At 41.1% G+C, this 12,880-nt stretch overlaps 1 long non-coding RNA gene across 8 annotated transcripts in view; it reads right to left on the bottom strand.

Annotated features, from left to right (window-relative positions):
• LOC147911588 (uncharacterized) overlaps positions 1–12,880 on the bottom strand; it is a 30,859-nt gene continuing 17,979 nt past the window's right edge. For 7 of the 8 annotated variants that reach the window (XR_015551168.1, XR_015551171.1, XR_015551175.1 and 4 more), the window contains 2 exons: positions 4,009–4,194; positions 1–2,131 (listed from right to left, as the gene is read on the bottom strand). This is a non-coding gene — a long non-coding RNA (uncharacterized LOC147911588). Of the gene's footprint in view, positions 2,132–4,008; positions 4,195–4,290; positions 4,315–12,880 lie in introns of those variants that run through there. The other variant, XR_015551174.1, reaches the window with a different exon arrangement.

A 12,880-nucleotide genomic window follows, 5' to 3' on the forward strand; every position in this document is an offset into this window, starting at 1 on the left:
TGAGGTTTAAGCCATGTGGTTTTATTTTAAATTGCTCATTCCATAGGAGCATCAATAAAAGCCCTCCAGCAGTAGCTGATGCTCTTTCCTTCCACCTGAGCACCAGCTGTATTTTCTTTAAGCATCAAACTCCCGGGCAACACCATAGCCCTCAACTCTGTTTAGTTGAGAAAAGACTTTATGTGTCATGTGTTTTTTCTAGGGGTATGGTGCTCCCAGACTTATTAAGTACAGGGAGAGAGTAAGAGTCTGAACACATTCAATAAACTCCAATGTGCTCAGGTGAGAAGACAGGTGCCTGAACTCACATCTGAAGAACTTAGAGGATGCTTTCTGACTCTGCTTCGTGCCTCTGACTAAGCAGTCCTGGACATCCCCGTTACAGCCACAAATAACACAGGCAGCCTTGATGGACCAGAAGTCCTCCTATGTCCATCATTTGTACAGAGCAAACTGGCTTAAGACATCTCATTTCCTGCTGCAGTGGTAATTTACAGAGATACAGAACTGCCATCTAGTGACTAAGAGAGCAGCAAAATGTTTTACATGAAAAGTGAAATTCTGAGTTTTATAAAACAGAACAGTGAAGCACTAAAGTTGGTAAAGTTGACAAAATGTGGCACACGAAAGTTATAGTAAACCTGAAAAAATGTGTAGGTGAACTAATCAGTTGCTCTCTATGCCTCTAAAACATGTCTTGACATCTGACTCATAAATAGTAGAGTTTAAATATAATAGAATAATTTGGAAACAAACTTCTCATCTCATCTCATCCAATGCTGTTGGCAGGAGCCGGTATTAAATAGCCAGATGGTGAGTACCCATGTTGAAGCACCATTTTTATCACAGTGGAGAGAATATGAGGCATAAGCCCAATGGACTGATGTTCAGATCTTCCCTCTTACCCTTGATCAATTTTGTAAACATGGTTTTCTTTATCAGTTAAATATGAATTATAACAGTTAAAGGATTACTGTAAGAATTGCATAAGGGAATACAGTAAAGGAACTGGCGCACAGTAGATTGAGTTAATTCTCCTTCCCTGTCTCTCTTCTAAGAAACATACAGAAATAATCTAAGAATAGAACCCGTGTATAAAGTAAACTTATGACAAAGAGTCAATTGCTCCTGAAGTAAGGGACATCATTGTTGAGTGCTTAACCTCAACTGCCTCCAAATACTGTTAACTCTCAATTAATTTTATGTGTTTTCTGTCTTCCAGACACTTCACTGGCTACAAGGAAAGGAGAAGTGTGAAATTAATTTCACCCTTGAATGGCCTAGCTGTAACAACAGGTGTTTTAAATCACCTAGTTCTTCAGGTTTTCTGCTTATTACTATATATTTTAACATGGTTCACAGCTGGAGAAAATAAGAAAATCATTATAATTTTACACACACTAATATGTCTTGACTATTACAGCTGGACTCTTAATATATAGAGCAATGTTGTACATGTTTTGTGCTTGTTGATAGTACAGAATACTTTTCTCCAGGTTTTCTTTAATTTTACAGAAAGGAATACTACATTCCAGAGAGCCTAAGTACGTTGTCACACACTAACCAGAAACAGAGCTGGGCCTAGAACTCAGGTCTGAGTCACCTGACTTCTACTGGAGCACACCCTCTTCTTACTGGTAATTTCTAATACTAAGCTATTTTCAAAAGCACAGTTGAGAGAAATTGTAAATAAATAAAACATGATTTTATATAAAATTAAAAGCTGCGACCCACAATTTCTATTCCATATGAGTTTTTCCTTTCTTGTAGGTTTCTTGTTTTTAATACTAAGTCCATTTTAGTAACAAGAAAAAAGACATAATGTTTAGTTTCTTTAGTAACATAAAAAAAGCTTCTGTGGAAATTAAAAAGACACTAACTAATGTCTCGTCTACTAAAGCAACTGAAGAATATTATTTGATTTTAGGAAAGCTCTGAGAGATTTTTTTAAAAATCATATCCACGTGACTATTAGTCCAGCCAGGCACATCTCCACATGACATCTCCTAGAGTGTCCAGTTTTCTGCTGGATCCAGCTATTGTCAGGCCCAATGCTCTGGCTGAGTAGAGAATGATGCCGCTTCTGAAAAGCATGTACTCAGTTCCACTTCAACGCTGATTGATGGAGACACTAGGAAAGGAAAAGATGAAAATATTACCCTAATCAATGATGTAAAACACAAGATATGAACAACCGTTAAAAGAATTTTCTATGAAATTGATCAATTCTACTATCACTACACCGGGCTATTTCCTATCAGTAATCTGACACATAAACAAATAGAATAGCGTATTTAATGATATCAGTTCTTTTAGTTGTGTGCTTTTCCTTTTAAAACTACATATGCTTATATGTGTTTGCTTTATTTTCAGGTGGTGTCACCGTGTCAAGTCCTCGCGGGCAGGTGGGGCCTTCACTGAGGACTCCCAAGGCCCCCCCTACCTCCGGTGGCTGTGCATGTGCCCTTGGCCTCATGGGTTAAACCCAAGGCCGCAGGGCTCCCATAGCGGCCAGAGAAAGAAGGGCCCATGAGAGAGGTATGCGAGGCGCACAGGCTGTGCCAACTTCCTCTTCTCAGGTCCCTGAGAGAGAGAGAGAGTGAGAGAGCGAGAGAGATCCCTGACCTCTGCATTGCTGACTCCACCACTGGTGCCATGTCACACACCATTCCCCTTCCCCCAGCATCCACATGCCACCCCTGGGAAGGCACCACCACTGGGAGGCCTGTTCCCTGTCACCTCCCTGTTGTCCCTTCAGGACCAGAGCCCAGTGCAGGGGAGTTGGTTCAGACAAACATTTACATGTCCCTCTCCATGAGAATTGTCTTCTGCCATTCTCACATCCCAAACTCCACCCCCAACTTCCTCCTTTGTCTTATCTGAAGATAGTATTTAAGAGGAGCATCTCTGCCATTCTTTTGAGAGACTCCATTTCTCATGTGTCTCCCATGTATACATGTTATGAGCCCAATTTAATCAGGCATGGATTCTTTTACTTGCCTATTTGCATCAGGAACATAATTACTAGCTAGAGAATTAATTAGAGAATATTCATGGTGAATGAAAGATGTCATTTCTAATAACGTAATGGAATTCCTTGAGGCTTTATTCTTGGGACATGTGTAGGATTAAGTCAGGACACACTGTTAGAGTGATAAATAAGTTCTACATATTTTTCTTCTTCAAGACCATGAATTTCAGCCACAGTTCATACCCATCTACTTTGCAACAATGAAAAACAATTAAAAAATGATCTTGAATATTTTGCCCTCAGATTCATTAGTCTTTAAAGTATTAATTGAACAATTTAAATCTAGATGAGTGAAAGACTATGGAGACTTCTAGAATGTAACGTTAGGTCCTTTAGAAGTGAAGAATTGTTTTTATAAAACATTTCTATTCTTTCTTATACCTTGACAATAATGTTACTCTGAATCTGTTTTAAAGAGGATAATGGCAGATTTACTTTAATTTGCACCCTTTTTTAAGTACATTTACCTAATATGTCTCAGTCTCTTGAAAACTTTTATCTTTAGCTCAACCTTCATTTAAATCACCAGACCTATTTGATGAAGGCGACATGAACATTTACTCAAAAACTCCTCAGAAAATTACTAATTTAATCTGTACTCTGGACAATCCATTGTAAAACTCAAACTGGATTTGCCAGGCCCCTCAAAACGGCTCATAACTCTGTTTGTACATTTATCTGAGAACATACTAGCTGAAGGTAATTGTTCATCCCAAATGCTTTCTTTAACTCAATCAGCAATACTTCCAAAGTTTTAATGTAAATGTGACCAATTTGGTGAAATCCAAGTGACTTTTTTTGTTTTTGCATGCCAATGAGATTAGAAAATAAGTATTTTAATTATTGTTATTGATTTTAAAAATCAGAGATGAAGAAAACAAACTTCTTTGTCCACAGACATTTCTGCAAATGAAATTGTCTGAAAAACTGACAGCTAGTCCCCCGTTTTAACCACTAAACCATAAGAAATATAATACCGTGGGCAAACACTTGAGCGTTGTCACCTGCAGGAGTCCCCAGCGCTGTTGCCCCATCAGGGCCACGGATCAGGGGAAGGAGCCAGTGGAGGGGAGACAGCTGTGCCCTCAGCATCCTTCCTTCCTTGGTCAGAACCCGGTCCCAGCTGCTCCCTGTCTCATCTTCTGGGGAAGCAGAGAATTCTTCTGGAGACACAACACATTGGGTGTTAAGGATGTCATTGTTCTTTTATAAACAGATGTTAGATCGTGTAATGGGCTTCTCAGGACAGGAGAAGCCACCTCAAGGGAAGGCAGAACTTCTCCAGGAGCTGAAGGTCATCCAGCGAGAGCAGAGTCAAGGGCTGCACAGCGTCAGCCTGCTCCTGCTCTCCATCTCATGGACACCTCGGTCCCCAATCCCCGACACCCCTCCCAGTGCCCCCACAAGGGTTCCCATTGTATCCACAGAGTCCCACGCAAGCGCAGGACTGGTGCTCAGAGTGACAGAGGCCCGCCGAGCTGGAGAGCCCCGGGGCGCATGCACTGGGGGCGGAGTCCCTGATGCGGAAGTGGTGGCCACTGGAGTTTGTGTGGGGGGGCTCGGGCAGTTTCTGGATCCTTCCTCCAGGATTTTCAGCGCGGGGATCTCTCCTTTCTGCAGTGTGGAGGAGCACTGGGCAGGAGTGGCGCTGAGGTAGGCGGTGGGCAGCGGGCTCGGCATGGAGATCTCCGCCGCATATGGCGCAAGCGCCGTGTCCAGGGCGGCGGATGGGACCGGGTGCTGGGGCTGCTGGCGGTCTGCTCCAGGCGGGGGAGCCCAACCTCTGTCCCTTGGAGGAGCAGAAGAGCGCCGCTTGGCCAGCCTGTCCCTGTGCCTTGGCGGCGCCCCACCCCAGCGGGGCCTCACCTCGGCGGGGCCTCCTGCCCACCCATCCGAGGTGCAGGGGGCGGCAGGGAGTCGCCTGCCCTGTGTGCCCGCCCTTGAGTTCGCGCCCCCTGGGACCCCGTCTAGGCCAGGTCGTGACATCTCTGGGTGAAAGCTTTCCTTTGGAAGAGGGCCTGTGGTCAGCGCTCCTCTGCCTGACTCTGCTCAGGCTATTGGGCTCCTCATTGCCTTCATTAAACAAAAGAACAGTTTCTACACCCTTGGGACCACCTTTATAGAAAAGCCTGATCGCATTCATGGTTTCTGATAATTGACTCTATATTTGCAAGGTGAACTTTGAAGCCTGTGAATTGTTGTAAACTGCACTTAATGAAAGGAGCTTTAAACAATCTTTGGTGCAAATTGTGTAGCTTCCTAATACTAACTCACCTTCTGTTAACTTAGACTGATGACTGATAAATTGATGATTGACGTAATGTGTATGGAATTTTGGTTTCAGTTGAAAAGATTTTCTTGGCAGTTGGTGCTAAAATTAAAATTGGATAAAGAGGAGGATTTTGGAAGTTGTATGTAGTGTCTGTTTTGTCTCCATACTCATTTAGAATTGTAAGAATTTAGATTTGGAAAGCCCATAGAACAAGAAGTTTTAAATTTTGATTTGACTGACAAGGGAAAAGGTCAAATATGGTAGGATTTCATTTATGTAATATTCTAGAAAAGATAAACCATAGGCAAAGACAACAGATTGTTAGTTGTCATTAGTTTTCATATTTAGTTAATCATTTAGTTTAATAGTTTAATCATTAGTTTTAATTTTTCTTATTAAAAAATACATTTTAATGATAGCATCCTAATTATGCTTTTGGATGATACCAGAAGTTAATAACCTATTAAATTCTGCAGTAGGAAGACATGACATGTTGGTTATTGGTGTCTTTGAAGTGTAAGTATTGGCGGTAATGAAACTTTTAAATGAGCTTTTTTGGATTCTAAACTACTGATTTTTTTACTAGATCCTGTTGGGCATGGCATGTTACAAGTTTTAAAAGGCTCTTTAAATTATTGTAGCATGCTGAAGCTATTAAATTATAATGTAAGCTCTTTATAGATGAGACAGGCAAAAATACAAAAAGCCATTCATCAATTTATCTTTGTTAAAAAATCAAGTATATCTTACCATACACATGAATGACTTTTGGCTAGACAGACCTGACCTTGACAAGATGGACTCATTGGTATGGGGAACATCTTTTGGAATGTTAAATTGGGAGAGGATATATAAATTTTACCTGAGGGTGACCCAAGTCGATATGGCAGGTTTAGTTGCTTTTACACTCTTTCTGAATTATGATCTTGATTAAAAACCTGGTCATAGACATTCCAAGACAATTGGACCATTTTATGTATCAATATATTAAGACGTCTTATTTCTCTGATACTTTCTGATTTCAGGGTGTCTGGGAAAAACAGTTTCTCAACATAGGTACTTTGGAATATAATTTTTGATTGTTGACTTATCGAATCATAGAACTGTTGAGTTGGAAATAATTTTAGTGGTTTAGAGCCTAACCTCTTCAATTTCCAGGAAACGGAAAGTGAGGTTTCTTGAGTTGTCGTCCACAGTCAGACTGCTACTTTAGTGGCAGAGTTGGAACTAAATGCTCAGATGCTTGTCTCCAGATTCCTAGTACAGTGCTCTCTGTGCTACGTACTATTAAGTAGACAAACCAATGAGTTACCTTCTCATATCATATACGTAGCCAGCAGCATCGATTATTTCCCATATGCATTTCTTTCCTTTCTTTTTTAAATAACTTCTAACCACAATTAATTTATTCCCCTGCCATGTTTAATGACTATCCTTGTGTGTGTCTCCTCGAGCACACGTGTGAACTCCCTAGAATGGACACCTGCCTGTGATTGGATTGTTGGGCCAGAGGCTGATGTGCATCTGCATCTTGACGAGCTGCAGCCAAATCATCCTCTGAAGTTTTAACAATTTCCATTCCCTCCAACAGTGTTTGAGTCATCCTTGCCCTGGTAATTGTCAGATTGGCATTGTCAGATTTTTAAATATTTGCCAATCTGATGGGTGAGAAATGAAGTATTTGTTTTCCTCTTTTGACAAACGCATAGAGCTGTGCAACTGCCAAAATTGAGATACAGAACAGTTCCAGCACCCAGAACTCCCTTGAGCTGCTCATTTGTAGACAACTCTTCCCCTAACCTTAACCACTGGTGGCTAATGATCTGCTGTCTTTCTCTATGGTTTGTCTTTTCTGGAATATCATATAAATGGAATCCTACAGTATTTGGCCTTTTGAGTCTGGTCTCTTTCATTTAGCATGATACATTTATTTGAGTGTTCATCCATGTTGTTGACTGTATCAGCAGTTCCTTCTGTTTTATTGCTGAATGTAGTATCCATTGTATGAATTTACCACAGTTTATCCATCCACCAGTTGAAGGACATTTGAGTTATTTTCAGTTTTGTCTTTTTTGACTATGAATAAAGCTGCTATAAATCTTTATGATTTGAGAAGACAAACAAGTTTTTGTATGAACTTGTCTTCTTCTCCTGGGTAAGCACATAGAAGTGGAATTGCTGGGTCATATGGTATGTGCATGTTTAACTTTATTTTAAAAACTCTTTGTGGTAGCAAAGTCATGGCCCACAAAGATGTCCTAATCCCTGAACCTGAGAATACATTAGTTTACTTGCCAAAGGTGAATTAAATTTGCAGGCGGAATTAAGGTTGCTGATCAACTGACTTTAAAATAGGGAGATTATCCTGGATTATCCAGGTGGGTCCAGTGCATCTCAAAGGCCCTTAAAAGGGAAAGAGAAGCAGTAGAGTAGAGAAAAAGATAGAACAAGGGAAGCAGGGCCAGAGAGATGCCGAGTTCTTGGTTTTGAGGGTGGAGGAGGGGGGCCATAGGGTAAGGAATGTGGTGGTCTCTAGAAGCTTGAAAAGGCTAGGAAATGGATTAAGCTTTAAAGTCCCCCAAAAAGAACCTAGCTCTGCCAACACCTTGATTATAGAACAAAGAGACCCGTGTCAGACTGCTAACCTACAGAACTGTAAAACTATAAATCTGAGTTGATTTAAGCCATGAAATTTGTGCTAATTTGTTACAGCAGCATAACAAACTCCACTTTAAAATTGTTTTCCAAAGAGGCTGAACCACTTTGTGTTCCCACCAGCAACGTAGGAGTGTTCCAGTTACTTTCCATCCTCATTAACACTTGGTATGGTCAACCTCTTTAATTCTAGTCATACCAATATGTATATAGCAGGATCTCAATGTGATTTTTATGTGCCTTTTTCTCATGATTAACGACCTTGAGCATCTTTTCATGTGCTTATTTGCCATCTGTGTATCTTCTTTGGTGAGTGTCCAAATCTGTGACCATTTTAAACTTGGATTTTCTTATTGAAGAGTTTTGAGAGTTCTTTATAGTCCTGTCAGATATGTGATTTGCAAAGGTCTTCTCCCAGTCTGTGGCTTGCCTTCTCCAGCCTCTCACGGGTGTCTTTGTAACGTCTGTGTAACGTAACTCAAGAGGTTTCACATGACCTTATCTTCCCTCAGATACAGAAACAGAGTGAAGTTGGAGCACCTGAGTCCAATCAGACCTTGATCAGATTTGGGTCTGAGTCTCAGTTTTAGTAAACCCAGCCCTTCCACTTTCCCCCTGTTCCTGTTTGCGGTGCTCCCCTTCCCCGCACAGGGGTCTGGTACTAAGTCTGGTAGATCTCTGTCTCCTCAGGTTTGGGAGCCCACAGAAAACCTAGCTACGCCCGTCAGACATTTCAGCTTAGCTCTCCAGCCTCCTACCTTACATTGTTCACAATATGGCAAATTCCCAAAAGGTCACACTAGCAGTATGTTTGACTTAGGCCACTTCCACCACTTCTGGAGGTTTCACTTTGCTTCGTGGAAGCTTTTGGCCTATTTCCCCAGATTCCTGTGTGGCACCAAAACTTAACACAGATGCTGTGAGGAAGAGCGGTTGTGCGTCTGAGAGCCTTCAGGTTTCCTCTGCCACACCAAACTAGAAGTTTGGCTAGTTTCTCTTTTCCCTAGCCGAGGCTCTGACTGAGCAAGCCAGATCCTCGGCAAGCACCCAGAATCAGAATATGCCTGCAGGGGAAAGAAAGATAAAAATCCCTGCTCACATAAAAGAGTTTTCTTCTTTCTGGAATTTTAGTTGGTTGGTTCTGAAGTTCTCTGATGCCCTAAAAATATATTTATAATTTATCTGGCTTTGTCCAGTTTTGCAGCAAGAGTGTTTTCGTGTCCTAGTCTCCTCTAAACCAGAAGTTCCCTTGTCATTAGTTTTTAACTCCATTAGTTATACCCTGTCAATATTATTATTGTTTGGTAAAGTCATGTTTTCAATGATTTATTCAGACGTTTTCCCTTTTTTATCCTCACGATCCATTTTTACATCTTAGCATTTCTTCTTCTATCAATTTCTTCTTAAAGTACATTCTTTTTCATTTTTTAAATTTTTTCCTTGAGGAAGATTAGCCCTGGGCTAACATCTTTTCCTGTCTTCCTCTATTTTGCATGTGGGTCACCACCACGGCATGGCTGATGAGTGCTGCAGGTCCACACCTGAGATCCAAACTCATGAACCCAGGCAACCAAAGTGGTGCGTCGTGAACTTAAACCACTACACCAGGTGGCTGGCCCCCTTAAAGTACATTCCTTCGATGTTCCTTAATGAGCATTTGTTGGTGGTAATACTCTTAGTAAATGTTTGCATAAAAATATCTTTAATTCACCCCAGTTCTTGAGATATGGTTTGATTGGGTATACACTGAAAGTTATCGTCTCTCTGTACCCTGAAGAATTAATCCAACTCTCTCTTGCCTTCCATTGTTAAGAAACGTATCATGGGACTAAATGTAAGTCTCCATAAGTGTTCTGTCACTCTGCGGGGCTTTGAATATCTTCTTTTGTATTTGGTGTTCTTTGGTTTCCCTGGATGGATCTGACTCTAGATTTATTTTTTTAATTCTGCTTGAGATGTATTCAGCTGCCTGAAGCTAGAGTAGAAGAATTTTATCAACTTTGGAAATTTCTGTTATTATGTGTGAATATTCCTTTAAAGCATATATACATTTATATTTTTTAATTCAAATATATATACACATTCTTATTTATACACATTCAATATATATTCATTAAATATATATTTATATTATTTAACACAATGTATTATATTATTCAATATAATGATTTATGTTATTCAAAAAAATACATATATTATTCATATATATAGTTTCCTTTACTTGACCAAACTCAAGCCAGGCTCCTTTGAGCCCTCTTCTTCACTAGGCCTTGATCTTGGCCTATAATAACTACAGCCTCTCAGCACAAATGGTTTCACCCCACACACACACATTAAAGACTTAAACACTGACATAGTTTCTAACAGCTCAAATCCACATCCTTACGATGACCCCTGCCCCCTTATAGTGCCTGCCTGAGAAAGCTCAAGGCAGCCAAAAGAATTGACTGTTTGTTCTGGCCAACACTCGATCATTGGCCCCTGACATCCCTTTCTTAGAGCATTTACCCAAAAGTGCTTACAACTGTGAATCTTTCCTCTGTCTTTTTGAGTTGTGTATGTGTCTCTTATAACTGCATTTCTCGAGGACCTGAGAGCCATTCCTTGAGAGGAGGACAGGATGTCTGTCTCTCAGACTCTGTGAGAGGAGAGAAGTTAAACTTTGATCATTTCCAACTAGCCAACACAACTGGCCAGATCACACTGAACTGACCAACACTCTGTAGCTTTTCCCTCCCTGACTCTACTGAGCCCCTGCTCACCCCTCTGCCTGCTCCCTCATTCTCCCTTTCAAATGCCCAGTCACCTATGTACAAATCAAATTGAGTTCAGCCCTGTTCCCTCTTCCCTACTGCAATGGTATATTACTGATTAAAATCTGTTCTGATCATTTTAACTAGATTCTGGCTTTGTGTATACTCTACATTTAACACACATTCTGATAATCTCATGCATATGCATATATATGCATATACCAACACAACCATGTGCCCTCCAGGACCAGTTCAGCTGACCCCATCTTATCAACAGAGTAGTTCCGCATTTTCTTTCAGGAACTGACACCCCTCATCCAGTTCAAGCCAGTTGAGACCACCAACCCATCAACCGGGCCTGCGCACATGCTTGATAAGTGAACTTTTTGACATCGAGCTAAAAGCTCCATCCTCAGATCATGGTAACACTGCCAATTTGTGAACACACATCTGATGAAGAGTCATGAAGCTTGACTTTGCTTGCGCAGATCATCAATTACCTCACTTCTACTTACTTCCAATCATCTACCTCCACACATCAGACCACCCTGCCCTTCATCCCATAAATTGTAACCCAAGCCCTGGCTCAGGGAGACAGATCTGAGACAAACACGTGCCCCCGTCTCCTTACAGATCAATCTCACAAAATAAAGCTACAATTCTATCCCCAAAAGCTAATGCCAGAATAATTGCGTTTTTTAATGTAGATTGGGCAAGAGAACCTCAATATTGTGCGGTAACATCAATACATATATATATATACTTAATGGATGTTTTATCTTCTTTTTCTTTTTCTTTGCTGAGGAGGATTCACCCCGAGCTAATATCTGTTGCCAATCTTCTTCTTTTTGCTGAGGAAGATTCATCCTGAGCTAACCTCTGTGCCAACCTTCCTCTATTTTGTATGTGGGTTGCCACCACAGAATGGCCAACTGATGAGTGGTGTAGGTCCATGCCAGGAACTGAACCTGGGCCGCTGAAGTGGAGTTCTCTGAATTTAACCACTAGGCCATGGGTCTGGCCCATCTCTAATTGTTTTAAAGATGTTATTAGAAGAATGTGCAGCTATGACATACAACTATCTACTGGGGTTTTGGGGGGAAAAATAAATAAATAAAATCTTTAAAGATGTTATTAGAGATGTAATTGAAGTTTCACTATGATCTCTGGATTTCCTTGCTGCTCCTTTAGTCCCTCACTTCAGTGTATGTGTTTCTTGCTCCATCTTTCATTCTAGAGGAATTCCTCAAATATCTAGTGGTCCTTGGCTACCCATTCGTATTTCTGTGATGAGGAGGAAACAGCTGAGTATGATCTCTGTGGGCCTGATGGGGCCTGTGTCTGTCTGGACTCAGTGTTTCTTCAGGGGTGTAGAGTGTTGACATAAACAAGCAAACAATGTTGGTACCCACGCTCTCTGTCTTTTTGTGTTAAATAAGTTAACATACTTATTCCACACATTCCCACAATGACAGACATCCTCTGAACACTTGGAAATGCTGACAACACACACACACAGACACACACAAACATACACACTATTTGCAAATGACCAGCAGCATTCAGACTGTAAACTGCACCTGATAATGCACACTGATAATCAGAACATACACACAAACTCACACTCATACAGACCACTCACTGTCTCAGAGCCCACAGTGACTTGAACTCTCTAAACACACACAGACATCAACAAAACACACCTTCACATAGATGCTATAATAGCCATGCACCCTGTGACCATAGAGAATTGCTGAACACACACATCCACACAACCAGGAACGTGACCGTGCACGTGTGGGCTTGATCAGGGGATTTTTCACACCTCAGCATCAACATGGACACCCCGGGGTGAGAGGGAGAGGCAGAGGGAACAAGGAGAACATGTGGGGAGCAGAGAGGAGGCACTTGCATAAAGCAAATATGATACCTGTAAAGCTGGTTTCTAAATGACATATGACTCAAGGGTATGAGGAGCCAAGAGGATCTGAAATGGTACAAAGGAGGTGACTGATACAAACCCATCACAAGATATTTAAATGTAAGGGACAGTGATATTTTAAAAGGCACTGAGGAGAGTTCATCAAAGCTTAGCTTTAATTCCAGACAATGAGTGACACGGAATTCTGGCCAAAGAACAGCCATTATTGCTGTTAAAATGCCTATTTA

Source organism: Ceratotherium simum, unplaced genomic scaffold (assembly GCF_057802395.1).
Source record: "Ceratotherium simum simum isolate JZ-2026a unplaced genomic scaffold, ASM5780239v1 HiC_scaffold_43, whole genome shotgun sequence".
Taxonomy (NCBI): domain Eukaryota; kingdom Metazoa; phylum Chordata; class Mammalia; order Perissodactyla; family Rhinocerotidae; genus Ceratotherium; species Ceratotherium simum.